At 47.7% G+C, this 26,540-nt stretch overlaps 2 protein-coding genes across 2 annotated transcripts in view; both read right to left on the bottom strand.

The window, feature by feature from the left end:
• Positions 1-4,968, bottom strand: part of LOC141047265 (uncharacterized) — a 165,071-nt gene extending 160,103 nt beyond the window's left edge. Inside the window, exon 1 of the mRNA XM_073542272.1 lies at positions 4,781-4,968. The gene's annotated coding sequence lies outside the window, so the exon portion shown is untranslated. The remainder of the gene's footprint in view (positions 1-4,780) is intronic.
• LOC141047227 (uncharacterized) overlaps positions 1-26,540 on the bottom strand; it is a 480,556-nt gene that overhangs the window by 222,332 nt on the left and 231,684 nt on the right. The window lies entirely within an intron of this gene.

Below are 26,540 nucleotides of genomic sequence, written 5' to 3'. Positions count from 1 at the left end.
TGGATATTTTCTCCCAGGCTGGGAGGAAAAAACTTAGTCTCCCTCCCACCCTGGGCCCACAGTCACTTGGCGGGTTTTTTTATCCCGGGACGAGTTACCGAAGATGAACCCCCTGTCCCTTCTTCTGTCTTCCCATTTTTGGTCTCTCGGGGGTCTCCTCTGAAAGAACTTTTTGTTCCGAAAGGACCGTTTAAAGCCCGTGGCGCTCACTGGTCCTAGGTTTGGGAAGCCTTTCTTTTTGTTGCCTGCCTTTTCGAGGATGTCATCCAAAGTTTCCCCGAAGAGGAATTTTCCTTCACAGGGAATGGCGCATAACTTCATTTTTGTCTGGAGATCCCCAGGCCAACATTTTAACCACAAAGCTCTTCTAGCTGCATTCGACAAGGCTGCCGTTTTGGATGACAATCTTATCGAATTAGCCGAAGAGTCGGCCAGGAAGGCTGCCGCCCCTCTTATCATTGGCATGGATTCTAGGATTTTATCTCTGGGAACCCCTTCCCTTATCTGTCTCTCCAATTGGTCTATCCATACCATAAGAGCTCTGGAGGTACAGGTTGCCGCTACCGCCGGCCTGATGTTTCCCCCTGCTGATTCTCAGGTGCCCTTAAGTAGGGTATCCGCTTTTTTATCTAATGGGTCTTTCAGGGTACCCATATCTTCAAAGGGGAGTGCAAACCTTCTTGAAGCTTTGGCTACCGCCACGTCTAGTTTGGGGGCTTTATCCCACGATGTGGATGCCTCCTCATCAAATGGGTACTCTCTTTTGATGGAAGGAACCGTAGAGTTTTTCCTATTCGGTTTTTCCCATTCTTTATCTATGAGGCCTTGGACGTTCTTATTTAACGGAAATACCCTCCGTTTCTTTTAACCCAGTCCTCCGAACATAATGTCCTGGACTGATTTATCAGTCCGGGGGTCTTCCACCCCCATAGTGGATCTTACCGCTTTTACTAAGGCATCCACTTCGTCCAGGGGGAAACAATGACGATCTTCCGTCTCCTCTTCGGAGGATGACGAGTCGGTGTTTACAGTATGGGAGGTGACTTCCACTGACGATAAGCTCTCTGATTGGGACTCTATTACCACTTCCCCCTTTCTTCCTTTTCTTTCCCATTTTTTGGATGAAAGGGCACTCTGAATTTCTGCGCGGATTACCGCCCTTAGGTCTGCGGCATGATCCAGGGTTTCACCGCCGAGGACCTCCTGTATACAGGAGTCACATAATTTTTTCTCCCAGGGAGTTGGTAATGGCTTCCTACAGGTGGGGCATTCCCTGTTCTTGGTTTTTTCTCTCTTCTTTCCCTGATAAGGGAAAGAAGTCTATTACAATGGGGAACATTCACGAAGATCCACTTACCCCCCATGCGCGGTTGCAGGTACCGGTTCTGGAAGTGGATCCAAATCCCTCACTGGGCGATCCACGGCAGGTGACTTGCTCCTTGCAGTTGATTGCTGCGTGGAGTGACTACTGGACCGGCTCTCCCATCAGTCTTTATCCTTTTGGCAGTGCTGGTGCTGCTGCTTAGGCTGCTGTAGCTCCTCATGCTGGTCGCTATCCATCACGTCTGAACGCTTCCAGCCCTGAGGCTGCTTCAGCGTTCCAAATTTGAATAGGCCGCCCTGGCGTCACCTGTTTTCCCGGCCTGCACCGCTGCCTCCCCGGGGAGTGCGCACTGCGCATGCGCCGACCGCGGGGACCCGGAAGTTCCTCCTTCTATTTCCGGGGCAGCGCCATCTTGGTACACCTCTGTACCCGGCGCTGCCCCTAAACTGGCGTCCCCCGGCCCCTACTCCTCCCGGAGCGGCGGCCCGGTCCTCCCCGCCCGCTCACCCTGGACAGCCCCTCAGCTGCAGCGGTGGCGGCTTCGGCAACCGACCCCGCGGCGACAGGGGCCTCCCCGCTGTCTGACCGCGGACGGGACGGTCCCGGATCTTCACCCCGGTAAGTGCTGCGCTCCTGCTGCCGTGGTTCACCCGTCAAGGACAGGAACCCAACTGGGGGCGGAGGAGAGGTGCCGCTCTTTTGTCTGTAGGTTCCTGTCCTTGATGGGCGGACCCCCCCTCTCTCCGTGGTGCTGTCATGGGTGAGGGAGAGAAACTGCTCCCCAGCCGAGGAGGCTGGCATCGGTTGTGACCGCTAACCACTGTTCTTGGGGAACTGACTGTCCACCACTCGAGCGACTGTCTGACCTGAGCGGAGTCATTATTCACGTGCCAGAGCACGAGAAGGCTCAGGGCTTTTATTCCAATCTATTCACGGTCCCCAAAAGGGATGGGACAGTCAGGCCTGTTTTGGACCTGAAGCTCCTGAACAAGTTCATCAGGATCAAATATTTCCGAATGGAATCTCTCCGTTCAGTTATATCGGCCATGGGGCAGGGAGAATCCTTGGCCTCTATCGACATCAAGGATGCCTAAGTGCACGTCCCCATTTTTCCTCCCCATCAGAGGTTTCTACACTTCGCCATCAATGGCCGACATTTCCAGTTTGCAGCGCTGCCCTTCGGGCTAGCCACCGCCCCCAGAGTGTTCACAAAGGTTATGGCAGTTGTCATGGCCATCTTACACTCGGGGCATAGTCGTCTTGCCATACTTACACGACCTCTTGGTCAAGGGCCCTTCGTTTCGGGCATGTGAGGAGAGTGTCAGCATCATGCTGGATACCCTCTCCCGCTTAGGGTGGTTGGTCAACATGAAGAAATCATCCCTTGTCCCAGCCCAGAGGATTTCATTTTTTTTTTTTTTTTTTTTTTTTTTTTTTTAGGGATGATCTTGGACGCCTCCGGAGGGTTGGTAATTCTCCCTCAAGACAAAGCCCTAGCGCTCCGGCAAGGAGTTCAGACACTTCTCCAACCAGTCCCTCACACCATTCGTTTTGAGATGAGGGTACTAAGAAAAATAGTGGCGGCAATGGAAGCGATTCCGTTCGCCTAATTTCATCTTCGCCCCCTGCAGCACGCCCTCTTGTCATCCTGGGACAAGAACCCATTCACACTCGATCAGGTAGAGGGGAGGGGGGACACATCCAGGACGGTGCAGGCACCCTAGCTCCAGCCTCCCTCCCGGGATGAGGAGAGGGACCGTCCGCCTCCTTGCAGCACCACAGTCAAGCATTGGTGGAGCAGTGGGGGCCGCTAGGCCTGTGTTTGTGCCTCTGTATAGCCCATGGTTTCAATACCTAGTGGTGGTCAGGGCTAAGTCCGGCATTATGTCCCACGTCGCAGAAGAGGATACGTGGAGGGACACGCGCACGTGCTCGCCCATTGATGGTTTGGGGAAATCGGACCTTTTCGGTAGGGTCCGTTGACCCTGTCTTATCTTCATAGAAGGTAAAAAAAAAAAAATCTGGGGAAAACGGCCCAGATATGTCCCACGGTGCGGGAAAGGATACGTGGAGGCGACACTCGCACGTGCTCGCCCGTTGTTGGTTTGGGGAGATCGGACCCTTTCAATAGGGTTTGTCGCCCCTGTCTCCTCTTCATAGAAGAAAAAAAAAAAAAAAAAAAAAGTCAGGAGAAAAACAGACGTGTGTGCCTCCAATGGACACTAAGCATAAAACTGGCTTCCACCTGCAATCGGGGCGAGGGTGTATACGGCGGAGGAGGAGCTTACCTCTTTTTTCAGTGTCAGCCTCCAGCCGGCGGTAGCATACACCCACATAACCTGTGTCCCCCAATGAGGCAAAGGAGAAACAAGAGATGAACAACTTCAATATTGTCGATCACTCGTTTAGCAGCCTGAACTCAGCGCATGTAACTACAAACAAAATGCTTCTGTGTGATGTGCAATATGCTAGAATTTGGGGCCCCATTATAAACTTTGACTAAGGTCCCACTTTGCCTAAAACCGGCCCTTGGTACAGCACCTACCTCCACCCACAGAGCCGCACTCCACATAGAAAATAATGGAGCTTCCGCACTGACTTCCACCCACAGAGCCGCACTCCACATAGAGAATAATGGAGCCTCCAGCACCTACCTCCACCCGCAGAGCCGCACTCCACATAGAGAATAATGGAGCCTCCAGCACCGACCTCCACCCACAGAGCCGCACTCCACATAGAAAATAATGGAGCTTCCGCACTGACCTCCACCCACAGAGCCGCACTCCACATAAAGAATAATGGAGCCTCCAGTACCTACCTCCACCCGCAGAGCCGCACTCCACATAGAGAATAATGGAGCTTCCGCACTGACCTCCACCCACAGAGCCGCACTCCACATAAAGAATAATGGAGCCTCCAGCACCGACCTCCACCCGCAGAGCCGCACTCCACATAGAGAATAATGGAGCCTCCAGCACCGACCTCCACCCGCAGAGCCGCACTCCACATAGAGAATAATGGAGACTCCAGCACCGACCTCCACCCGCAGAGCCGCACTCCACATAGAGAATAATGGAGCCTCCAGCACCGACCTCCACCCGCAGAGCCGCACTCCACATAGAGAATAATGGAGCCTCCGGCACCGACCTCCACCCGCAGAGCCGCACTCCACATAGAGAATAAGGCCGGGATCACAGTTGCGATTTAAACGGCCGAGTTTCGCATGGTAATACACGGCGCTGCCGCCGGGACTCAGGAGCGGGGCGTGCGGCCGCATAGCAATACATGGAGCTGCACGCCCCGCTCCTGAGTCCCGGCGGCAGCGCCATGTATTACCATGCGAAACTCGGCCGTTTAAATCGCAAGTGTGATCCCGGCCTAATGGAGCCTCCAGCACCGACCTCCACCCGCAGAGCCGCACTCCACATAGAGAATAATGGAGCCTCCAGCACCGACCTCCACCCGCAGAGCCGCACTCCACATAGAGAATAATGGAGCCTCCGGCACCGACCTCCACCCGCAGAGCCGCACTCCACATAGAGAATAATGGAGCCTCCAGCACCGACCTCCACCCGCAGAGCCGCACTCCACATAGAGAATAATGGAGCCTCCGGCACCGACCTCCACCCGCAGAGCCGCACTCCACATAGAGAATAATGGAGCCTCCAGCACCGACCTCCACCCGCAGAGCCGCATTCCGCATAGAGAATAATGGAGCCTCCAGCACCGACCTCCACCCGCAGAGCCGCACTCCACATATATGGCTGCTCTGTGCGCACAGGACCTGTGATGAGGTCACAGGAGGGGAGGAGTCAGGGGGTCACATGATCAGGGGCCTCAGTGTATGCAGGACTCTGCTGTGCTGGTTGTCATGGTGCTGGATGAGGGGAACTTTATGTGTGGGGTCAGGAGGGGTTTACAGTGTGGATGTAGCAGAGCCGTGTGTGTACGAGGTGTACAGAGCGGAGCCGTGTGTATGAGGTGTACGGAGCGGAGCCGTGTGTGTACGAGGTGTACGGAGCAGAGCCGTGTGTGTACGAGGTGTACGGAGCAGAGCCGTGTGTGTACGAGGTGTACGGAGCGGAGCCGTGTGTGTATGAGGTGTACGGAGCGGAGCCGTGTGTGTACGAGGTGTACGGAGCGGAGCCGTGTGTATGAGGTGTACGGAGCGGAGCCGTGTGTGTACGAGGTGTACGGAGCAGAGCCGTGTGTGTATGAGGTGTACAGAGCGGAGCCGTGTGTGTACGAGGTGTACGGAGCGGAGCCGCGTGTGTACGAGGTGTATGGAGCAGAGCCGTGTGTACGAGGTGTACGGAGCGGAGCCGTGTGTGCGAGGTGTACGGAGCGGAGCCGCGTGTGTACGAGGTGTACGGAGCAGAGCCGCGTGTGTACGAGGTGTACGGAGCGGAGCCGCGTGTGTACGAGGTGTACGGAGCAGAGCCGTGTGTGCGAGGTGTACGGAGCGGAGCCGTGTGTGCGAGGTGTACGGAGCGGAGCCGTGTGTGCGAGGTGTACGGAGCGGAGCCGCGTGTGTACGAGGTGTACGGAGCGGAGCCGTGTGTGCGAGGTGTACGGAGCGGAGCCGTGTGTGTACGAGGTGTATGGAGCGGAGCCGTGTGTGTACGAGGTGTACGGAGCGGAGCCGTGTATGTACGAGGTGTTCGGAGCGGAGCCGTGTGTGTATGAGGTGTACGGAGCAGAGCTGTGTGTGTACGAGGTGTACGTAGCGCAGCCGTGTGTGTACGAGGTGTTCGGAGCAGAGCCGTGTGTGTATGATGTGTACGTAGCGGAGCCGTGTGTGTACGAGGTGTTCGGAGCGGAGCCGTGTATGTACGAGGTGTACGGAGCGGAGCCGCGTGTGTATGATGTGTACGGAGTGGAGTCGTGTGTGTACGAGGTGTACGGTGTGGAGCTGTGACTATAATCAGCCTTTAGGGTAAATGGTTTTCTTGCCCTTAGAGGGTCTTACAGTTTGATACACATCATGAAGGGTGATGAGTGGAAAATGTTTTTACCGTCTGAGGATTATTCGGAAATCTCGTCTGGCCATTCGGAGTCTCCAATGCACCAACAGGATCTCACAACTTTCTGAATGATATTTCTCTGATTACATTGGGAGATTTCTTGTGATTTACCTTGACGATCTGTGATTTTCTCTCCTGATTTGGATTCTCACCAGGAACATGTCCGTGTAGTATTACAAACATTGGGGAGAATTCTTTGCTAACATTGAGAAATGTTTTTTTCTGTTCAGGAAATTTCATTCCTGGGATCATTTTATCGGCTGATAGGTGTAAGATGGATCCTGGGAAGGTGAAGCCGTAATAGATTGGGTCCATCCTAGTGACTTGATAGCGATGAAACGTTTTGTAGGATTAACCAACTGTTATAGGAAATTTATTAAGGCCGGGGTCACACTAACCGATGCAAAATACGGTCCGTAGTTTACAGGCGTAATACGGATGAATGACCCCTAAATAGTGCTCCGTATGCAATCCGTAAGCAAGGTGCAGTCGCGTATTTTGCGCATGTAAGCATCCGTATGTAATCCGTATGCAATCCGTATGCTGAGATTTTCTCGCAGCCTTGCAAAATGGACATTTAACGGTTTTGAGGCCTGCTAACTATTTAAATCATTAGCCTGCACCCTATTTATTGCCTCAGGAACAGGTGGCTGCCTCCATTCTGTCCATTTGTCATCTTGCCTTCACTAGGTGTGTTGGTGTTCTTTGTGCAACATGGCAGACAGTCTGACTTTCAACACAACTGAGCAGGTTCTCTTCAACTGGCTTTTGTCACGCCGCTTTGGCCAACCATACCCAGTGATAGTGGATCCCTGGAGGAGGAGACGCATGTGGGTACATCCACTTTTGAGGCAACGACTCACAAGAGTTAATTTTCACCGCCTCTATTCTTCTCTGCGGAAGCATCCTGTCAAATTCTACCAATACTGTCGCATGAGCCTTGCAACATTTGATCGACTCTTGGAGACAGTGCGCCCTGGGATAACCTTTCAGGACACAAGGATGCGCAAAGCTATATCTGCAGAGGAGCGACTTCTACTCACAATACGGTATTCTCTATGTTCATAATTTGTTGGGCAAAGTTTGAATTTTTGCCTTCTTGTACTAAGTTTTAGGCCCTCATCTTAGTCCACATATGTTTCAACTTACAGACCCAAATGTTATGTGAAATATGTACTGAATATCACTCATTGTGCAAAGCAAGATGTGTGTGTTATTTGCTCTGAAATCTTACCAAGTTTGTTATGTATGGACCTGTTTGTTTTGTAAATGTGTGCATTTGACAGTCATCCTTTTCTGTTGTTCTTCAGCTTCCTGGCCACTGGCCTGTCTTATGCCGCCCTCCACCATGAGTTTCTGATTGGAAGATCAACCATATCTGGCATAGTCAGGTCAACATGTATTGAACTATGGACAAGACTATATCAAGTCGTCATGCCCGAGCCCAGGATGGAAGACTGGTTGAGGATATCAAGGGACTTTGAGGAAGAATGCCAGTTTCCAAATTGTATTGGGGCCCTTGATGGCAAACATATCCGGGTGCGTAAGCCGCCGAACTCTGGCTCCCAATTCTTCAATTATAAACAATACTTTTCTGTTGTATTGTTGGCTCTGGCCGACCCTCAATACAAGTTTATAATTGTTGACATTGGGGCCTATGGAAGGACGGGAGACTCTAGAGTCTTCAATACTTCCATTATGGCTCGGCGGCTACGCACCAACCAGTTGGATCTACCACCACCACGCCAGCTACCAGGCTCCACTCAAGAATGTGTCCCTTATGTCCTTGAGGCCTTTCAGTTAACACGCAATGTCATGAGGCCATATCCCCGGCGCAACCTTCACCACAGGCGCTGGATATTTAACTTGCGCCTATCACGTGCTCGGCGACTGGTGGAGTGTTCCTTTGGCATTCTTTGTGCCAAATGGCAGGTACTCCAGTCTGCCATTCAGCTGAGTGAACAAAATGTTAATGAAGTAGTTAAAGCCTGTGTGGTTCTTCATAACTTCACCAGGATACATGATTGTTCCTCCTCTGCTGGTGTTGTGCGTAGGCCGGACAATGTGTGTAGGGTGAGACCACCTATCAACCATCAACGTAGACCGATCTCTGGCCTCAAAGTGCGTGATATTTTCACTAATTATGGCACCTCAGGGGGAACCTTGGCAAGAGCATGCTGTATCTATGTTGGCAATGTTGGTTTGATGTGTGTCAAAATATATATATTTCTACCCCTTCTGAATCTATGACTGTTCAATTGATTTGGTAGTCGTATTTTGATAGGGGTTTGGACAATTAAGACAGAGATGTAAAGTGTAGTTGCCAAATTTTTACTTTTGCCTTTTTTTTGGTGTTTTTTTGAGTTTGTAAGGCAAACATATTCTTGCCCTATGAAAAACTTGGGCAATGCCTCAAATTGGCCTTTTGGCATATTTCAACATTGTTGTTAAAACAAAATTACAAACATATCCAACAACATACATAGTGCAATAACAACATTGCAACTTTACACATTTGCAATCCAAAGTAAAAAAGAGGAGTTATCCATCATCAAAATGAGCTACAAAAGATAATACTAACATTTATTCTGAAGGTTTTCAAATCATATTAATAAGCCACCTTGACAGGCAAGGCTACCTTACGCATTTCTGACATATTACATGTCTGTAATAAACACAATATTTCACCGCACTGTACTGGGAAAGTCAAAGGATCAAATTAGAAGACTGACTTGATAAAACATAGAGAGAGCGTGATGTTCTTGAGGCTGTTTGCCTTGATTTTGGAATATAGTTAGCTGGCCTAAATTTTACTAAGTGAGTATGGACAGCATGCCTTTTCTATGCATTATCAAGTGAGTAGTCTATTTTGATCATAGAATCATAGAATCGTAGAGTTGGAAGGGACCTCCTGGGCCATCTGGTCCAACCCCCTGCTCAAAGCAGGATTCGCTAAATCATCCCAGTCAGATGTCTGTCCAGCCTCTGAAGACTTCCATTGAAGGAGAACTCACCACTTCTCGTGGCAGCCTGTTCCACTCATTGATCACTCTAACTGTCAAAAAGTTTTTTCTAATATCTAATCTGTGTCTCCTCCCATTCAGTTTCATCCCATTGCTTCTAGTCTTTCCTTGTGCAAATGAGAATAAAGTTGATCCTTCTACAATGTGACATCCCTTTAGATATTTGTAGACAGCTATTAAGTCTCCTCTCAGTCTTCTCTTTTGCAAACTAAACATTCCCAAATCCTGCAACCTTTCCTCATAAGACAGGGTTTGCAGACCGGTCACCATTCTGGTCGCTCTTTTCTGAACTTGCTCCAGTTTGTTGATATCTTTTTTAAAATGTGGTGCCCAAAACTGGACACAATATTCCAGATGAGGTCTGACCAAAGAGGAGTAGAGGGAAATAATGACTTCACGTGATCTAGACTGTATGCTTCTGTTAATACATCCTAGAATTGCATTTGCCTTTTTTGCTGCTGCATCACACTGTTGACTCATATTCAGTCTGTGATCTATTAGTATACCCAAGTCTTTTTCACATGTGCTGTCACTTAGCCCTATTCCTCCCATTCTATATATGCTTTTTTCATTTTTATTGCCCAGATGTAGTACTTTGCATTTCTCCCTGTTAAAAACCATTCTGTTAGTTGCTGCCCACTTTTCCAGTTTATTTAAATCTTTTTGAATCCTCTCTCTCTCTTCTCTAGTATTAGCTATCCCTCGTAGCTTTGTGTCATCAGCAAATTTAATCAGTTTACCCTCAATTCCTTCATCTAAATCGTTGATAAAGATATTGAACAATACAGGGCCCAGGACAGAGCCCTGTGATACCCCACTTGAGACATTCTTCCAACTGGATGTGCAGCCATTTACGACCACTCTTTGGGTCCGATCACTAAGCCAGTTATGAATCCACCTAACAGTTGCCTTGTCCATTCCATACTTAGTCATTTTTTCAATAAGGATTGTATGAGAGACTTTGTCAAATGCTTTGCTGAAGTCAAGATATACTATATCTACAGCATTTCCTTGATCCACCCAATCAGTGATACTGTCATAGAAGGAAATTAAGTTAGTCTGACATGACTTATTAGTTACAAACCCATGCTGACTCTGTTTAATCACTTCATTCTTATCCAGGTATTGACATACATGTTGTTTAATAATTTGTTCAAAGATCTTTCCTGGTATAGAAGTCAGACTCACCGGCCTATAGTTGCCTGGGTCCACCTTCTTCCCCTTTTTGAAGATAGGAACAACATTTGCTCTTCTCCAGTCTTCTGGCACTTCTCCTGTTCTCCAAGAATTTTCAAAGATTATGGAGAGGGGTTCAAAAATTTCTTCTGCTATCTCCTTCAGTACTCTGGGGTGTAATTCATCTGGACCTGGAGACTTGAATTCATTTAGGTTAGCTAAGTGTTTCCTTACTATCTTTCTGTTTATAGATATCCTGGATTCTTCTATTCCCTTAATAGGACAGTGAATAACAGTTGATGTTACATTTCCTTTCTGAGAGAAAACAGATGCAAAATAGGAATTTAAAAGTTCAGCCTTCTCAACATCCTGTCTTACCATTTTATCATTTTCATCCTGTAAAAATCCTATAGCATCTTTGACTTTTCTTTTACTTTTGACATATCCCCAAAATCCTTTATTATTTCTTTTGACATCTCTTGCAAGCCTCAATTCATTTTCAGGTTTAGATAATCTGATTTGTGCCCTGCAGGTTCTGCAGACAGCATTATATTCTTCTTTAGATATGCCTCCCTCTTTCCATTTTATAAACATTTTTTTCTTCCTTTTTAGCATGTGCTTAAGTTCTGTGTTCATCCATCCTGGTTTCCTTAAATTCCTATTCTTCCCTCTTTTCGGAATTGTTAACAACTGTGCTTTGAGAATTTCATTTTTCAAGATTTCCCATCCTTCCTGGACATTTTTGTCTTTAAGGATATCCAGCCATTGGATCCCTCCAATTCTCTTTCTGAATCCCTTAAAATCTTCCTTTCTGAAATCTAACCTTGACGTCTGAGTCTTCACAGGTCTTCCGCCTCTAGTTATCCAAAATTCTAAAATAGCATGGTCGCTACCTCCTAGGGTCCCAGCCACTTTTACCTCCTCAACCATTTCCTCCCTGTTTATAAGGATTAGATCCAAGGTAGCAGTTCCCCTTGTTTTCTCCCTTACCTTTTGGAAGATAAAGTTGTCAGCAAGAGAGGATAAGAATTTCCTTGACCTGTTAGTTTTGCCTGAGAGAGATTCCCAACAAATGTCTGGATAGTTGAAATCTCCCATGACAACTATGTCATATTTTTTGGAGAACTTGGCCATTTGATGCATAAAGAGTTCATCCATATCTTCAGCTTGCACAGGTGGCCTGTAGTAAATGCCTACAATGGTGTCCTTTCCATTGTTCTGTCCTTGTATTCTTACCCAAACAGTTTCCACAGAACTCCCAGTCTCTGAAGTGTCAATCTCTGTGCAGATATACGCGTTTCTAACATACAATGCGACACCTCCTCCTCGTTTATCAAGTCTGTTTCTTGCAAATAAGTTGTATCCTTCTAGTCTTGTATTCCAATCATGTGTATTGTCCCACCAAGTTTCAGTGATTCCAATGACATCATATTTCTTTTCCTGTGTTAGTAGTTCCAATTCTCCTTGTTTGTTGCCCATGCTTTGTGCATTAGTATAGAAACATTTTAGTTTGTGATTGGTTTCTCTTTCTCCAATATTTGTATTAATTAGATTCTTTCGTCTTTGTTCTTCCTTTCCACTTCTAATAGCAGAGTTCTCAATAGCATTTGTCAGGTGTATGGCTTTTTCTGGTCTTTTGCTTCCCTTCCCATGTTCTAGTTTAAAGCTCTCCTTACAAGTGTAGCAAGGCGACTTCCAAATACCTGCTTTCCAGTCTTCGTAAGGTGCACCCCATCTCTAGCAAGTAGTCCATCGTATAAGTAGTTCACTCCATGATCCAGAAATCCAAATCGTTGCTGACGGCACCATCGACGTAGCCAGTTGTTCACCTGCAGAATCTTATTCCACCTCCTTGTTCCATGGCCATCCACTGGGAGGATGGAAGAGAAGACCACCTGCGCTCCCAGTTCTTTCACTTTCTTGCCTAAGTCTTCAAAGTCTCTGCAGATGGTTTCCAGGTCGTTTCTTGCGGTGTCATTTGTCCCCACATGTAGTACCAGGAATGGATAGTCATCTGTAGGTCTGAAGAGTCCTGATATCCTGTCAGACACATCTTTAATTTTTGCACCTGGAAGACAGCACATTTCTCTTGAAGTTATATCCGGTCTGCAGATAGCGGCCTCTGTTCCTCTCAACAGGGAATCCCCCATGACCACCACTCTCCGTTTCTTCTTCACAACATTTTTCTTTCTCCATCCAGGAGGACTCTGAAGGCGTACAAGGTTGCTGTTTGTTGGCAAAGTCTTATCCTGATGTATTTCTTCATCGTTTTCCTGCGTGAGAGCCTGGTACTGGTTCCTGAGAAGTATGGGTGCTGACTGCCTCCTGATACTCCTGCTTCTCTGGGTCACATGTCTCCATTCCTCTGTTTCTTCAGGTGCACTTCAAATTTCTTCTCTTTCTGTAACATGAAGAGATAATTCTGCTCTGTCCAAGAACTCTTCACCTTCCTTAATGATCTTCAATGTAGCTAACCTCTCTTCGAGATTTTGCAACTTTTCCTCCAACAGGGACACAAGCTTGCATTTGTGGCATGTGAAGTTTGGCTTTTCCACTGGTAAATCTGTGAACATGTAGCAAGAAATGCAGCTCACCAAATGGCTCCTGGCCTCTTCCATCTTGAGATTTCTTAAAAACGATGAAAGATGAGCCAAAATTCCAGTGATCGTTGAGCTCGCGGAGACTCTTCACTTATCCCAGAAGGCACTGGGAATATGCAAATGATCTCCTCAAGACTCTTCCCCTGGTTTTTTGACTTTCCCAGTATAGCGCCGTGAAATATTGTCTTTTTTACAGACATGTAATATGTCTCAGAAACGCATAAGGTAGCCTTGCCTGTCATGCTGTCTTAATCATATGATTTGAAAACCGTCATAAGAAATGTTAGTATTATCTGTTTTAGCTCATTTTGATTATGGAGAAAACCTCTTTTTTACTTTGGATTGGGATTTTGAGCACCAGTTCAAACACACTGGACATCTCCTTCCATCAGACCGCTTAAGAACACTCATGTACAGTATGGGTTTACAATTTCCATGTTTTTATCCACTTATAAATTGTGGAATGTTGGGGAAGGAGAAGGCGGAGGAGCAGCCTGTGGTTGCTGCTGACTACTTTGAGTATCATCGCCCTATGTGGGTGCATACTGTTGCCCATGGTGTTGGTACTGACCTTCCTCCTGTGCTTGTTGGGGGTGGTGGCCATAGTACTACTGCTGAGGGGCATCTTGTTGGGGCGGGTAGGCCCGTGTCTCATACCCACCAATATAGCCATGTCCCCAACCAGGCTGGGACCAGCCTCCAACACTGGGTGGGAAAAAGTGGCCATATTGGTGGGGTTGGCTAGAGCCAGAAATCTGTTGCTGCTGTTGGGAAGGTTGGGTAGGGGGAGGAAGGGGGTGAGGTGTAGGCCCACGTATTTGAGGATGTTCAGACCCTGCTTGACCAAGCATCTGTGTGGGTGGTCTCATGCGCATTAGATTTCTGGGGGAAAGCTGCCACCTCTCCAGATATTCGAAAAGCTCATATGGGGTATTGGGGGGGTGCTTGCATCAAGCAGGATCTGAAAACATCCCCGAATACGGAGCCTGACCTCACGGGAAAGGGCACGGAGATAAAGGGTCAGGCTACGTGAGTAGGCCTCCTCCCCATCATCTGTAGTGACTCGAGATAAATAATTTAGGACCCCTGTGTCCACATTGGTCCTTCTATCTTGAACAGCGACCTGGCGCCTTCTTCGGCCTCGCCGGGATGTAACAGCAGCCTGTGGGGAGCCCCGGATCTGGGCCGTTAGGCTGCTGCTCAAGTTGCCCTGCTCCTCCAGGATGGGTGATGGGGCAGCAGCAGACGGTCCTGGTGGTGTGGTTTGTTGGGCAGCCAATGGGTTCTCCTGTGATGACTCATCTTCACCCATGCTTCTTGTAGGGGGAGAAAATGGGCCAGCCACCTCATCCCCTACAGGATCAATTATGGGCTCTGTCTCTGAGCCCGTTCCTCGATCCGTAAGGTTGGATTGAGTTCTGTTATGAAATAGAACAGAGGCAAAAATACATCAATATTTTTGGCCCTGTAAAGTATCGGTGTAATGTGGTGTGAGGTATGTACTTACGGTCTCAGATCCAGAATTGGGGCGAGGAAGGAGAGGCAGTCATAATACACATATTTGCGTTTCACGTACCCCACATCCCCACTCCTGGACCGCTGCTGACGTTCCCGGCGGTATTGGTCCCGGATGCTTCGCCAGCGTTTCATCACATCTTCCACTGGAATGTGACAGGAAATATTCTCAATTTCACATATTTGATCGGTCACATTTGCTACCAGTAGTCTAGGCATGTGGCCTTCTGGGTGTGCTTTCTAGCCAGGCTGGCATATCTAATTGGCCCATCCAGGCCAGATACACAGGGTCAGAATAGTTTACGTATCAAGTAAATACACTTAATAACTTGGTTGGCTAAGAGGAAGAGGAGCTTGTGGCCTGGGCAAAATTATGGCAGTGTGAAACTATGTGTCACATCAAAATCTACCCGCCTCATGAGGCAAAAAGGAGAAGGACAGGAAGGGGAGGGGGGCAGAATCTGTAATCATTTTTGTTTGTGAGGTAATTTAAATCATTTTTGGGCCTTGTACTTACTCAGTTTCTGCTGCTCCTCACGTGGCCGATCACCAAAGTCATGGAACATCTGGCGACATATGCGCCTCCATGACGCCTCCTTTCTTGCCCGGTTGGCATAATTGGCATCCCTTTGGTCCAAAGTTCTGGCCGCTCCTGCACTAATACTATAAGCATCTCCACATTAAGGAAATATGGCGCCATGATGCTGCTGTACTCCGTGGAGGCTGACTTCCTGGATGTCTGGAGCGCTTTTTGAGCTCATTTGCATGTCTAGCCTTCCTGATGATGGATTGGGGCATTTCCTGTCACCAGCCAAAAGACCTGCGTATTTCTCGCAAGTCACACGTGTGGTCCGAGTGTAATCCGTATTTTTTGCACACCCATAGACTTGCATTGGCGTATTACGGGCGTAGTACGCTGACAATCGCAGCATGCTGCGATTGGCACGGACCGTAGAATACGGACGAGAAATATACGGCTGTTGGGAGCAAACCCATAGAGAATCATTTGTCCGTGTGTAATACGTGCTTTTAGCGCCTCACTCATCCGTATTCCTCGCTAGTGTGACCCCGGCCTTACTGACGTAAGGGGCAGGTGTCAAGGTTTGGCCACTGGATAATATAAGTGTCATGATCTGACAGTTTTAAATTGGACAAAGTGATTTTTTTTTACTTTGTCAAGTGCAAAGTGTGACGTGATTGCCCCCGGTGGCCATTAGAATTATCACACGTGGTGTCTTTCATTCTAAGTTGCCCGGTGGTGGGGAGTGGTATCGCACCTTAGTGTTAGGTTTAATTTGTAATTATAAATCAGGTGTTAGGCTCTATAAATGAGTCTCAGGGTATGCAATCATTGTTGGTGATAGTTGTTCATTTGCTACCAACCTTGGTGGTGGAAGGAGCTGGAGAGATTGCTCAGCTCAATCTGAGTCCTGGTGTGGAAGGAGTCACAGAAGGGAGTTCTTTGCAGCGCTGACTGAACTTGGTGGCAGCTATTCAGGAGGAAGGCTGCAGTCGGTTGCTGGACTCTGTGCTAGAGCATTTGCACAGAGAGAGCTAAGTTTTCTTTTTCCCCTGTTTGTGACTTTCCTTATGTGTGATCTAGTGCAGTGGTGGGATTAGTTTCTGCACCGGCCAATGCCCTAGCGAGGGACTAGGTTCAGGGAGAGTCAGGGCATAAGGTTCGCGTGCGGCGACAGGTGCGGAGCCTGTATAGGGAACGTAAGGAGTGCAGGGACGCTGCCTCAGGGGAGCTCAGGAGGTCTCCACGTCCCTATTTCCTATTACAGGGCCCACCACTGTAATTGTTCCTGTGTTTCCCCTTATTGTTTAAATTCGCCAGCTGGAGGCGGGGTATCCAGTTTTACGTGTACTTTTTAAATTCGCCAGCTGGAGGCGGTGTATCCGGCTGCACGTCCCGGTATTATTTAAATTCGCCCCGCTGGAGGTGCTGTATCCAGGGTCACGTGTGTCATAAATTCGCCCTGCTGGAGGCGCTGTGTCCAGTCACACGTTGACCGTTACAATAAGGAGTTTTAAAAAAAATTGAAAGAGTGTTTTATGTCTGCTCCTGTTCTAATCCAACCTGATCTCCAACAACCATTCATTGTGGAGGTCGATACTTCGGACGTGGAGGTAGGTAAATTTTAACTCAGGATTCGAAAATCTGACCAATTTGTGGGCATGTGCTTTTTCCTCGAGAAAATTTTCATCTGCTGAAAGACATTATGATGTTGGGCATTGTGAGTTACTCACTGTTAAAAAAGCTTTTAAGGAATGGAGACATTTTCTGGAAGGGGCAGTTCATCAAATAACTGTTATCACTGACCATAGTAGTCTCGAAAGCGTGCAATGTGTTACCATCCTTTCAGTTAGCCATTAAAAAGTATGAACCACCGAGGACTCTCAATTCTAAATATTTTTCGTCACTGACCTTAAGAACTTAGTGTATATTGAATCAGCTAAATGGCTAACTCCTAGACAGGCCAGTTGGTCCTTATTTTTCTCTAGATTCATTTTCTTTAACACTTTCAAGTCAGGGTCCAAGAATGTGAAGGCTGACGCCCGATCACACAGTTTAAGTTCAGTTTCTCCTCCAGAACCTCCATTCTACTTAAAAGCATTGGTTTCTGTGGTATCTTCAGAGATCTAAGCTGAGATCGTTAAATTCCAGTCAGCTCCTTCTGTCATTCCTGGGTCCAAATTATTTGCAGTTGCGTGTCTAAGGCCGGTTTCACACGTCATTGTCTCCGGTACTTATAGTGACTTTTTTCTCACGTACAGAAGACAATGACAAATGAATGGGTCTATGCACATGTCAGCGTGTTTTCACGGACCGTGTGTTCTTGTGCAAAACAAGCAGACATGTCCGTTTATGTGCGACAGCATGGATCACACTGACCCATACAAGTCAATGGGTCCGTGTAAACATGTACCGCACACAGATGGCGTCCGTGTGCGTTTTCAAACTTATAGGGTTAACATTGAAACCAATTGTATCAATACTAGACAGGTGTCTAGACATTGCATGGCCCAAACTTTTGCAAAGTCTGGACAGCATTTTGTGGTGTGAGGTGAAGTTGGCGTGTTATCACAGTGGTGGGATCTTTCAAGTGTGGTGATTTTGGACTATATTATGGCCCCACGTGTGGACACAGAATGACTAATAAGTCTGGTGGAACAACATCCCGAACTTTGGGACACTCGATCCGAAGGATACCAAGACAGGCTGGCGATAGAATGTGGTTGGTTTGCTGCAGCTGAACAGCTCTACCCAAGACCTGGTTGGCCCACATAGTCACCAGCAAAGCAGGCAAAGCTTGGTAAGTTACCCCATAGATGTTCCTTTTCAAAACTAAACTAGAATTAATTTTAACTTATGAAAATAGTTGACATGGTGCTTTATATCTGTCATGTTACATGTTGTCAAGACTACGGCCAGCGCTGCAGCCGCTGCGCTCGCCCCGCCTCCCAATACTTACCACTCCATTCCAGCATCTCGGCATCCAGCTGGTCGGGGACCCCCGGCGTCTTTCTTCTTTCTCCCGTGCTGTCGGTATCATGGCCGGCGGTGGATCTGTGTATGCGCCTTAGGCTGCGGCCGTGCGCTCTGCCGGCCCTTTAGCTTGCAGCACCTGACCCGGAGCTTCTGCTGCTCAATCAGATGCTATCACTGGCTATATCAGGCCACCCTCCCTTAGTGGAGGCACTTGATTATTGTGTGTGCTACTGCATACTCATGTTAGGCCGTCTCTGCGGGAACCTGCCCGCTGTCATTAGTTAACCCTATCTCTGCTTCTTTCTCCTGCAGTTCCTGGTTATCCATGCCTCCGGGCGGGTTCCCTGTTCCTGTGCTGCCCTGGTGGTCCCTCGGCTCCTGGTTTCTGCTCAGCGGTTCCTGTCTCTCTCCTGGTCCCATACCCTGGTGTCCCAGGGCTCTCCCTCCTGTATGCCCAGAACCTGCTAGGCCTTCTAGGTCCCTATCCCCTTTCTACCCAGCCTGCGGCTGTCCTGCCAACCCTATCTGTTTTGTCCCACTTCTTCTCTACGAACCATCCCTTTTGGTACCAGCTGTCGCTGTATCTGACTCCGCCGGACCTGCCCATAACGATCACTGTATAGGGGTCGGGTCCACCTGGTTCGCTCACCCAGGGGAGGTTCAGTGCCGCGACCCAAAGGGTCCACTGTTATGAATGGATCACCGAGGAGGAGAGCGCAATAGGCTATGCCACCAGAACACCAGAGAGGTTGGTCGCTCAGCCGATTGCAGACCCCTGATCTTAACAACACAACTAGCAGTAGCCGTGGAGCGCTCCTACGTTGCCCTAGATGCCTCGTCACAGTCGGAGGACTAACTAAGCCTAAAGACAGAAAAGTGAAATCTAAACTGCCCCGGAGCAGATCCCCAAAGGAATAGACAGCCCCCAAACATATATTGTCGGTGAGACAAGATGAAGCACAAGCACAGACAGAAAATAGACTGAGCAAATGATGGGGCCCACACTGACTAGATAGGACAGGACAGAAAAGGCACTGTCTGCAATCACGCAAAAACCCTAATCCAACACGACTGATGTACAAAAATACTGAGGTTTGAACAACCTCGGCCCCACTATCATAGAATCATAGAATCGTAGAGTTGGAAGGGACCTCCTGGGCCATCTGGTCCAACCCCCTGCTCAAAGCAGGATTCGCTAAATCATCCCAGTCAGATGTCTGTCCAGCCTCTGTTTGAAGACTTCCATTGAAGGAGAACTCACCACTTCTCGTGGCAGCCTGTTCCACTCATTGATCACTCTAACTGTCAAAAAGTTTTTTCTAATATCTAATCTGTGTCTCCTCCCATTCAGTTTCATCCCATTGCTTCTAGTCTTTCCTTGTGCAAATGAGAATAAAGTTGAGCCTTCTACAATGTGACAGCCCTTTAGATATTTGTAGACAGCAATTAAGTCTCCTCTCAGTCTTCTCTTTTGCAAACTAAACATTCCCAAATCCTGCAACCTTTCCTCATAAGACAGGGTTTGCAGACCGGTCACCATTCTGGTCGCTCTATATCAGCACTCAGGTGTGAACTGGCGACTAGCAACCGGCTAATACAGCAGGGGACTGAGCAAACAAACACAAGATACAAAAATACAGGGCAGGAGCCAGCAGCCCCAGGGGGGAGCAAGCTGACCCCTGACAGCAAGGCAAAAACAGATGCAAAGGGTTTAGCAAATGACACTTAGCTGAAAAAATGCCGGATCAGGCAGCAGACAGAAATCCTCAGTAAGCAAAGAAAGAGTATCACCGGCAGTCACTGAGAGAAGTCTGCTCGCTTATGTAGTCCCAGTCACTACCACCACTCCTCCAATTATCTTCTGCAGCTTTTGGGTTAACATCATGTTGACCAGCACCACTACCAGCAGTATCCACCAGAGGGAGCCTTGCCTCAAAAGTCAGATCAAGAGAGCTCACAACAGTACCGCCCCTTGAGGAGGGGTCACCGAACCCTCATCCACACCACCAGGTCGATCAGGATGGGCCCGTGAAAAGCACGAACCAATCTCTCGGCATGAATATTGGAAGCAGAAACCCAAGAATTATCCTCCTGGCCATAACCTTTCCACTTGACCAAGTACTGGAGTCTCCGTCTAGCCAGATGAGAGTCCAATATTTTCTCTACCTCATACCCCAAATTACCCTCAACCAATACAGGGTCAGGGGGCTCCGCCACAGGAACTACTGGCTCTGCAAACCTTTTCAACAATGATTTGTGAAAAACATTTTGAATCTTGAACGTACCTGGAAGAGCCAAACGGAAAGAAACGGGGTTAAGGATTTCCAAAATCTTATAAGGTCCAATGAACCTTGGCTTGAATTTTGGAGACGCAACCTTCATTGGAATATTTTTTCAGGACAACCAAACCATATCACCCACTTTGAACCGGGGACCAAAGGTCCTATGCTGGTTGGAAAACCGTTGGGCCTTTTCCTGAGTGTGGGACAACTTGTCCACTACTTGGTCCCAAATCTGCTGCATTCTGTCCACGAAAGAATCCACACTTGGGCAAGCAGAAGCCTCCACCTGCCCCGAAGAAAATCGAAGATGCAAACCAAAACTACAGAAAAACGGAGACATCAAAGTAGCGGAACTAGCTCTATTGTTTTGAGCGAATTCGGCCAATGGCAGAAATAAGACCCAGTCATCCTGATCAGCAGATATAAAACATCTCATATAGGATTCCAAAGTCTGGTTTGTTCTCTCAGTTTGTCCATTGGTCTGAGGATGAAATGCAGAGGAGAAATATAACTGAATTCCCAGTTTAGAACAAAAGGCCCTCCAAAATCTGGAAACAAACTGGACTCCTCTGTCTGACTGTATTGCCAACTGTTCAGCAATAAAGGTTCAGATACAGCTTTAAAGAAGGCTACTACTTTGATATAACACAATTTTATTATACAATGATTAATTTAAATGATAAAACACCAAATTAATGGAATGGAATTAATTTCATGTGAATCATACTATTATGAATTATAGTACATAGAGAAATAAGCATCCACACTATACATTACCAAGCATTGTAACATCACTTCTCCACTGGAGGGACCACAGTGTCAGCGAGAAGGAAATACTCTGGTCTTGTCATCACAGAAACCGTGCACCCACGATACCTTCTGGAAATGTCCCTACCTCGCTGAACCGGGTCCACCTTTTTATACACAACCCTCCCCTATAACATATGTGCAGTATGTTTAGGCTGCACCAGAATCTTGAAATTGCACAGTTGGGTGTTGCCTTGATAACAGCACAAGACTTCAAGGTCTGTTTGTTATAGCCTACTACAATCTTCACCAACCAGAGATTCGTTTGCCATTAGCATGTCTCTTAACAATAGCACAATGCATCAGGGTTGTTTTGCTACTGATTATAACCCAGGATCTGTTTGCCTCTGGTCAACTTGTCAAAGTTGTCTATCACTGTTCAAAGTTCAACATATGTTGCTTGTTACAAAGTTAACTCTTCATGCTCATAGCATAACACTCTAAGATGGTAACATATGGGCAGCATGACTTCCATAATCACCTATTCTGAAAACTGGATACCTATCGTAACCCAGGCACACACGCATACATGTCTCATGGGTATCACAATCGGTCCTCGATTATTGATGTCATGCATGACCATTGCTACATGAGACCATAACATTTTGGTCTCTCTTGTCTTCGAGAATCATACTATTATTGAGCACAAGACTTCCTTGTTCAAGCAGCATAAATATTCATTATCTATACAGTTGTTATTCCTATTGTCCTAGCACATATGTAAGAATACACCACACAGAATTAGTTGGAAAGCTCCTTCCCATCAACCACCCCCCAATTGGCAGGGTATAGTAAAGAGAAAGTATTCAGTCAAAGCAAATATCACTTGTGTGCAAATCAGGATAAGGAATCTTTGAAACACAGAGCTTCAAAGACCACAGAACAATTCATTGTCTTATGGTATTGACACAGAGCAAACGCTTTGTGTCTCAGTATCAAAGTTCAGCATTAATGATATTACGCCATAGTATATTGCAATAGAGTGTTTGGATTCAAACAACCATATTTCATATTTGCAATACTTTCCACCCTTGGTCTAATGACCACACTATATCAAAGCATATAAACAATATATTACAATATGTAGGCTATAAGATATCCATATTTTTATTAGCACCACACTGACACAATGTTCTCAGGAATCGCGTGCAAACGAACCACCTGTTGTAAAAACAGGGGGACCAACTCAGAAGAAGATGGCAACTTCGGGAGTGGTGCAAGATGGACCATCTTGGAAAATCTATCACAGATCACCCAGTCATTCTCTGAGAGGCAGGGAGATCAGAAATAAAATCCATTGAAATATGGGTCCATGGCCTGCTGGGCACCGGCAGGGGCATCAACAAACCACTAGAATGAGAACAGGACTTGGACCTGGAACAAGTCCCACAGGACTGCACAAAATTCCTGACATCACGAGATAAGGCAGGCCACCAAAAAGACCGACTCACCAAATCTCTGGTACCAAAAATACCCGGATGACCAGCCAGCGCAGAGCAATGAATTTCAGCCATCACTCTTTTCCTCCACTGGTCAGGGACATGCAATTTCCCCACAGGGCATCGTTCAGGCTTGTCCTCCTGAAATTCCTCCAGGGCAAAATGCAAAAAATGCAGGATCAAGCAGCAGACAGAAATACTCAGTAAGCAAAGAGTATCACCGGCTGAAAGAAGTCTGCTCTCTTATGTAGTCCCAGTCACTATCACCACTCCTCCAATTATCTTCAGCTGTTGGGTTAACATCATGTTGACCAGCACCACTTCCAGCAGTATCCACCAGAGGGAGCCTTGCCTCAAAAGTCGGATCAAGAGAGCTCACAACAGTCCACTCCTTGAAGCTTGCCTCTCCTAGGCATCACAGTATAATCAGGCCATGGACCCTGCTGGTGCCCCCGCCCGCCTCTACTCAGAAGGAGTTAGTATATTTGTGAGAGAATCAGACTTGCATTATGTTTTTCATGAAAACCATGGATTCTCGATTGTCGGCCTTACAGGCCGCAGATCCCTGAAATGGCTCCCAGCTAGCTAGTCTCCAGCAGGATCTTGTCCAGCAGCGCGACACTCAAGCCCACATTTTGCCGTATATGGCCTCCATGGATGACCGTTTACTGTCTCTAGAGTCAGCCACCTCTTTGCAGGTGTCGTCCTACGCTCCTGATTCTATTCCTCATCCTCCTCCCCGCCTCGATAAACCACCCTGGTATAGTGGTGATCCTAAGCTGTGCAGGGGTTTTTTAAATCAGTGTCGTCTACACTTTGAGTTATTACCCCAGCAGTACCCTACTGACCAGGCTAAAGTGGCTTTCATTGTGTCCCATCTGGAGGGAGAGGCCTTGTCCTGGGTAAACTCCCTTTGGGAGCGAGATGACCCCATATTCTCTAGTCTTCTGGCCTTTTTAGACATCTTCCGCAGGGTCTTTGACGAACCTGGTCGGTTAGCCTCCCTTACAGAGTCCCTCTTTAATCTCCGTCAGGGTGCCCTTACGGTCGGACAGTACGCTATTTGTTTTCGTATGCTGTCTTCCGAGTTAGGGTGGAATAATGAGGCACTGCTGGGGACTTTCTGGCGGGGTCTCTCAGGCAAAATTAAGGATGAACTAGTAGGTCGGGATACCCTGACCTCATTGGAGGATCTTATTTCATTAGCTACATGCATAGACCTTCGATTCCTTCAATTCCAGGATCGCTCCTGGGAGTCGGCTAGGGAGAGGAGGTCCTTTAGATCATCCCCCTCGGTGAATTGGCCGCCTAGTCCGCGACCAACCACAATTCCCTATGTCCGTCCTTCTTGTCCTTGGACAGAGACGTGAATCTGAGGAGGCATATGTGGATTCGGAGTGGCAAGCAAGTTTATTCGGATGAAGAGGTGAACAAGTATCAGATTCCGGTAGTAACCCTAAAAAATCCATGTTTGCTTGCTTCGGTGGATGGCAAACCTCTACAAGAGTACGTCACCATGGTTACGTAGGAGGTGGTGATGCAAATAGGAGCCTTACACCAGGAAAAGATTGCCTTTTACGTCTTGCCCAACCTGTCTCACGCACTGCTTCTTGGTCTTCCTTGGATCAGGTAGCACGAGCCAGTCCTCGACTGGCGCTCGGGTGAAGTACTTCGTTGGGGCCACTCTTGTCATGAACGATGTCTGTTGCCTGTTCTATGACCTGGCTCTCAACGATCATCCTCTGACCTCCCTGGGCTCGCTGTCGTCTACCAGTCATTTGCGGATGTCTTCGATAAAAAGGAGGCGGAGAGTCTTCCTCCGCATCGGCCATATGATTGTCCGATCGAGCTAATACCTGGGGCCACCCCTCCTAGAGGGAGTATCTATCCGCTATCTCCGGCAGAGACCTCAGCTATGACCGAATACGTTCAGGAAAATTTGGCTAAAGGTTTTATTCAGAAACCCTCCTCTCCTGCGGGAGCAGGTTTTATCTTTGTCCGGAAAAAAGTCAGAACCCTCCGGCCGTGTATCGACTACAGAGGTCTAAATTACATCACGGTCAAGAACAGGTATCTTCTGCCACTCATCCCAGAGCTTTTCGACCGCTTAGGCCTGTTTCACACTTCAGTTTTTTTACGTCAGTCAAAATCCGCCAGTTTTAGAAAAAAACAGATCCGCCCCTTTTTTATTGGATCCGTTTTTTTCCCCCATAGACTTGCATTAGTGGCGGATTTTGACTGACGGTCGTCCGTTGCATCCGTTTCTGGACGGATCCGTTTGTATTGTAGCATCTCCCGGGCGAGGAGACGGACTCTGAAACATTTTTTGTAGCGGCGGACCGCTATTTTAAAGTGCGCATGCCCGGAAGATTTGCTCTGCCAATCAGTTTAACCCTCTGGAAGTGGCGTAACAAGTCTCTCTCTCTCTTTCTCTCTCTCACACTCTCTCTCTCTCCTTTCCAGAGCGCGGTTCCTTTAAATTTCATTCCTTTGACGGCTACAGCGGATCCAACCATAAAACGGATCCTGTACATCCGTTTGTTCTCAAATGGAAACGGATCCTGACGTCAAAATACTGAATTGTGAAAAAGGCCTTAAGGGGCTCTTTTTTTTCCTCAGTATCAGTCAGTGTGCCCATAGTACCAGCCACTGTGCCCTCAGTACCAGTCAGTGTGATCAGCAGTGCTAAATGGGTGCGATTGGGGCGTGGATATGGGCGTGACTAGTTGTGAAATGGGTTGTGGTCAGGGGCATTGCCTAAAATTTGCAGCAGCGTGCTGCGCGCAACGCAACCTTCGTCCCTCTTTCCCTTCAAAAGTTGGGAGGTATGGTGTCAGGTACCTGGGCTATGCTCTATGCAGACTACTGTGATTAGCCAACAGCCAGGAATGTCATGGGCGCAGGCTCCGGGGGAGGGTGGTTCCCCATGTCACCTCCAATGCAGATACAGCCTAGCTCTCTCATATATGATACCACCTCTCCTTCAATGTATTCCACTATGAATCAATACCCTGGGTTGCCAAAGGGGTCTCCTGACAGCTTCTCTACTCCTATAAATAGCCCCCAGCAGAAGGGAAATGAGGAAACGCTTCATTTACAGATGACCCAAACACCTCCCCAAGGTGACAACAAGGTGGTAAGAAAGCTGGTACTGAATAAAAGAAATGATGAGTGGGTATCCGTGGATAATGACCAACCACGTGAGGAAACAGTGACAGTTGTAGCGGTAGAGGATGGTCTGACTCACAAACACCCCACAACATACACGCAGGCACAGCCTGATACAAAAAGTCAGAACAGAGCCATGAGATCCACTACTTGGAACTGCAATGGGTGCAACAGACAGCAGAACAAGGGAAAGACTCAGTGTGATTTTTGTGCTGTGACTGAGAAGGATGACACTTTATTTGCCTTTCCAGTCATAACACAGACAACCAGTAGGCCACCGGAGGGAGGAGAAGCGGCCAAGATAGATACCACTATGTGGTATAAGTCATGGAGCAGATCTGAGCAGTTTGCCATGGCAAACAGCTTCCCAGACCCATATAAGAATCCCCTTGGGTTTTACAATGCCATGGAAGGTACAGCTGATAACTATGAAGCTGCCTGCAATGACTTAGAACTATTATGCCAGATATCTGCTGGAGTGCCCCTAGTTGAAAAAATTAAAGTGGACCCGGAAGATGCTACCACTATACAGGCAGTCCCAGAAGATAAGAAAACCAGAGAGTCAGGGCGACAGTTTGTAGCGAGATTGCTTGTAGTGGCAAAGAAATTGACAGAAAAGTTAGCTTCTGGTCTGCCAGAAGTACAGTATTTCAGAGACCCGATGAGCCCATTGATAGATTCCATGC

This window comes from Dendrobates tinctorius, unplaced genomic scaffold, assembly GCF_039654945.1.
Source record: "Dendrobates tinctorius isolate UK_male_01 unplaced genomic scaffold, ASM3965494v1 ptg000126l, whole genome shotgun sequence".
NCBI lineage: Eukaryota > Metazoa > Chordata > Amphibia > Anura > Dendrobatidae > Dendrobates > Dendrobates tinctorius.
Note: the sequence above shows the minus strand (reverse complement) of the source record. Positions and strands in the feature narration are given on the sequence as shown.